Below are 5,542 nucleotides of genomic sequence, written 5' to 3'. Positions count from 1 at the left end.
ATTTCTTCTTAGCAGCTATCATCATCAACAGCAATATTAGCAGCATTAGAACTATTAGCAACAATATCAGCTGGAGGATCGTTAAACAAAACATAATCAACTTCTAATTGTTCAAAGAAAATTAAAAGTTCTGGGACCAACGCTTATAATTATTTCCATCTAAAGGCTCAAACTTTGAGAGATCAGGAAGTGTTTTGTCAAAGTGGTGGCCATTAGTCAATATTATATGTAAAATCGCTTTCAAAATTGTAAGGAAAATCAGTAGATAATATTGATTAAGAACAACAAGGAAAGAAGACTACAACTTATCAAAAATACCTTGTCGTGGCAAGTCACTGCCTTGAAAGCGATTTCGGCCCGACTGGGTGCAAATCGTTAAGGCCGGTCGCTCCCCAAGGTTCCACAGCACCTCCAAACACGTGCATTCGTGGCTGTAAGTTTAGAATTTGCACAAAACAGTTGCCCAGGAAGAAGAGAAGATGAAGGTATTTTATGTGTTGGATAATTCACAAAGAAGACTAGGAATAAAGAAATGATTAGCTAGATGTATTCTTGGTTAAGAATTGAGTGATTATGATGGCTAATTCATAACCTATTTATAGGAAATTAAGGAGGTTGCATGTATGACAAGTGTCGAGAGACTTTTGACACTTGTTCCATTATGTTAGTCCACTTGGCTCCAATATTGACAAGTGTATCTTGTCTTCCATGCATGAAGACATTTGGCTCCAATATTGACAAGTGTATCTTGTCTTCCATGCATGAAGACATATGGTAGATATGCATAGCCATTTGTCAAAGCCATTCAACACTTGGCTTTAAGGCTTCATGCAAGAGGCCACTTGGAAATAGATAGGATATTTGAAAAATAAAAAAACTCATGGCTATTGGTTGTAAATGGAATTTCCAAAAAGAAATTTTTGATTTTGCATTACGAATAATTCCAACACCTTATACGTTATACCTACACGTAGAAAACTAAACTCGTATTTCGACTAACTCTTAATCTTCTTTACTTTAAAATGATTATCAATTGTATAAAAATCAATATGTTGAAGTATGCTCTTTTAAGAATTGATTTTTGATTAATCTGAAATAGGAGAAAAGAAGTGTATATATTAAGAAGTGAAGAAGTATGTCTATAAATTCCATCAACCCTAATTTAGCTGACCTAAGTTGAACTTAATGGTCTAATATTTTATTTGTTATAACTTTTATAGTGATGAGCGACCTAAAACTTACAACATTAGAAAAGGGTTGTAGGTAATAGTTTTTTGATAGTCAAAATGGATTAAGAATAACTCCTACACAAGTCAAACATTGACTACGCTTCTAGAACAGAATCGAATAAATAATTTTCAAGTCCATTACTCAAATAGTTACTCAACTATCCCAAATTATCTATTAAAGTCACTTTACTTTCGTTTGTAACAACAAAGTCACTGAACTATGCCTATTGCACTCAGAAGGTCACTCAACTAGATTTTCCAAATTTTGGATTGCCAAATACCTATTTTACCCTCTAAATTATAAATATTTATCTTCTTTTTATTTTTTTAAAACCTTTTAATATTATATTTTTCTCTTTTTAATTTATATTATGGACTTACCTATAGAATAAATAAATATTATTTATAAATTAAAAAAATAAAAAGTATTTAAGCATGTATAGTGCTGGAATAACAAAATAATGAGCATAGTAAACAACTTAATTAGAATAATTTGTTAGTAATAATAGTATTAACAACAAAACTTCAAAAATTTATTTACACATTCAGAATAAAAGAAAATAAAGGTTGTAAAATGTATATTCCATGCACGTAATATAAAAATAATTATTCAAATAAAGGTATTTTTATAATATACATTACATATTCTTGAAAATTATGCTCAATTATATTGGAGGTCAAGTTGTTATCGGGATTTGATAAAATTGGTATGGTTGAACTCGTATCGGAATGGGTTGTTGGATTTTATGAGTTTCATCGGGTTGCGAGATGTGGACCCGAGGACGATTTTGTCAACTTTTCGAGTGAAGTTGGGAATTTATATAAATTGAATTGTTATGAGTATTAGGGTATATTTTCACTGGTTTGCCCATTATTTGGCTAGTTTTGGAGCATTGGGCATCGGTTTGAGTCGTCGGAAGGGCTTAGAAGCCGGATATGGAATTTCGAAGCGAGGTAAGTCTCCTTTCTAACCCTGTAAGAGGGAATTATCCCCATAGGTGAAATAATTAAATATGTGCTTCTATTTGTGGGGGCTACGTACGCACGAGGTGACGAGGGTCCGCGTGTAGCTACTATTATGCTTAAGTGCGGGTAGTTTAGGACCCGAAAGCATGATATACTTGAAATATTTGTAAACTTATTGACAATTTAAATTGCTTAAATCATATTGAATTGGTAAATGAATTTCTAAAGAAATTAAACATCATTTTCTTGACCGTTAAAGAGAAGTTGCCATTTCTTTGGGTAATTGTTTCCCTGATGAATTCTTGATTGACTGTTTGATGTGTTTATTTATATTTGACCACGTCGCATGTATGATTTGCGAGCAGGGTAATAGATGCATCTATGGTTCGCGCCATTTAACCCTCTAGCAGTGCACAATTTAATATTATGTTGAATCGGGCCGTACGACCTCGACATGATTTACGCATGCTTGTAAAATAACTTTTATAGTGATGAGCGACCTAAAATTTATAACATTGAAAAAGGATTGTAGGTATAGTGCTTATAATTTTTTGATAGTCAAAATGGATGAAGAAATACTCCTAATAAGTCAAACATGGACTACACTTCTAGAACAGAAAGAAATAATTTTCAAGAAAATAATTACTCCATAATTGACATGTATATAGCAAAGAGTTTAATGATTTTAATTTAATAAAAAAGTAAACATTGAATGAAACCGAAATTTGATGTGAAATGACTTTATGAAATTCGTTATATCAAATAAATATGAGAAATGTTATACATGAATTCCTTAATTTATTTATATTAATGTCAATCTTAGGTTATTCTAGTAATTCATATATTATGCGTATAATAATAGGATGTGACAAAGACATAAGTGGGTCATTTCCTAGATTCTACAACTTGTCTACTTGTCAATTGTCGTATTTGGAAATTTTTGTTTACCTAAAACTTCAGTAATTGAGTTTTATCACAATTTACTTGTTTTCATTGTAGTGGCATACAACTATCTGATAGCTTATTCCACATTTCCACCGATTAAAATTTAATAAATCTCCTGACTTTGTAGTCATTAAAAATTTGAAAATGTTGAATCATTTCCATTAACGCAACAACAAAACTTTGAAAGTTTAGTATTTAAAAATTAACAATTAATGTTGAAATTGAAGGGACTGCTGATGTCCATTTTTGACCATCTTACTTGTATATATTGATTAGGAGTACTAATTATTTACGGGAAATAACACTGTATATATAGCCGCTCTCAAGATAATAGTTAAAATATCTATATATTTATGTATATTTTGCATATATATTATTTGTATGTTATATACCAAAAAATGCAAATTTTATACACTTTTGCAGCTACCAGATATAAATAGTTTTGATCGCGGGCTAAAAGTGATCTTTGCCCAATTATTTATATTTTTTTTTCTGTTGCTAAAGCATCTTGATATACTAATATGAATTTGCACCGAATAGGCCCATTAAAGATTAAAATATTTTTTTAATATTTTTAAATTTCGAAAGATCTCAATCATCCCTGCACATTCCACAATGCCATATATGATAACTATTTAATTGATTATACGACACTCTGAAATTGCTGGTTTTCATAGTCAAAACGTTAGAGGTCCTTTGACCTTCATTTCATTTTAAATTTAGAATAATTGTCAAAATTACATCAGATTCACCAAAATTGCAAGCCAATAGTATAAGATGTTCAAAAACATGTTTATATGGGACTTGAGTGAAACCAAAGACAGACTTTTGTCCTGAAGAATTAACAAAATAGATTATTGTTGGATATGCATGAAGTTCCGACCAATCATAAGACAAAACGTGGATTAAGAATAAACGATTAGATATAATTTGTAGAACAATGCATGTGACTATGATGCTTTGTTAGCTGTGTTATAGATTCCTCGCACTTTCAAAACACACACACACACACACACTTTTTTCTCCTTTGTTCCCGTGGAGTGATATAAGGTAACACTGGATTTTCTAATCGTTTTTTGTTCAATAACAAATTGCGAGTACGCTTAGATATAGTATATATGGTACTATATTATAAACGGAAGCTCTAAAGTAAATATTGAATTACTTAAAATTTGAGTGATCATATTTTTTCCTTAAAGAAAAAAAGATCTTCCATTAACCTTTCTATCCTTTCATCGAGCATTATTCTTTTGACATTGATACACAGAAATGTAAAATCATTTTATAAGAAATAAGACTAGCTGTCACAAAAATTAATATTGCTTTATTGTTTAATAGGAAAACCAATCAACAAACAGACTATTCTTTTCCCACAATCTTTTAAAATTTCCAATGTCACAGTTAGTTAGCTATCTGTCATAGTCTCCCCATAATATTTTATGGCCTAATTTTGTCCTTGTTTGTTCGACCATTATGATAAGTGGCGAAGGCAGGATTTTCACTAAGGGATTCAAAAAATAATAAGTTAAAAAATTTTAAAAAAATTGTTGGCCAATGGGAAATGAACTAGTGACCTCACAAAGGTTTTGAACCCCCTTGACCACTAAAGTATGCTTTTGGGTTATGTCAAGGGGATTCAAACATAATATATAGAAGTAAAAAATAGATTTTGCCTTATATATGCAGTGTAATTTTTCGGTGAAGAGGCTTCGGGTGAATCCCCTTTCGCCCCCTAAATCCGCCCCTGATTATGATCATTTGTGAAACATAGTTCATCTCAATTGAATGATAATGTGACATTCATTTATATGTTCTTTTCATAAAAATGAAAAGATGACTATATTCTCTTTAACTATTAAAAAGATGACAATATTCTCTTAACTAAGAAGTTTTAAGAAGGTGATGAACAAAGTTTACGTAAAATTTAGGTAAAATTAAAATTCTAATGTATCAATGTGGAGGAAAACTGGTAGTGAGAGAAGCTCCAACTTCTATCTAACCATCTAAAGAAACTTTGTAAAATCCTTTTACAATCCCAGACATTAAATAATCCACACCGGAATTAAAATGAAAAAACACACTGTTCGAGTGGAACCACCCCCAAAATCACATGACATTAATCCCCTCCAATCGAATGAACGCATCTCCTTCAAGGAAAAACTCCTAATCAATGACCAAGAGAGAAGTTTTTCTATAGCCTCACCTCCCCCACATTTATTGCCTATGGCAATTGACTCCATCGAGGTAGAAGGGGAGAAGACATCCAAAGAACAGGAAAACGAACACTTAGTACCAATTACTGGGGAAGACAAACAACGAAGCTATTATCCATGGAGATTCTCTGTTATTATCAAACTTCAAGGAAAAAAAAATCCTTCACCAAGTTCTCGTACGCAAAATAA

This window comes from Nicotiana attenuata, chromosome 11, assembly GCF_001879085.1.
Source record: "Nicotiana attenuata strain UT chromosome 11, NIATTr2, whole genome shotgun sequence".
Classification (NCBI taxonomy): Eukaryota; Viridiplantae; Streptophyta; class Magnoliopsida; order Solanales; family Solanaceae; genus Nicotiana; species Nicotiana attenuata.
This window is presented reverse-complemented; position numbering follows the sequence as displayed.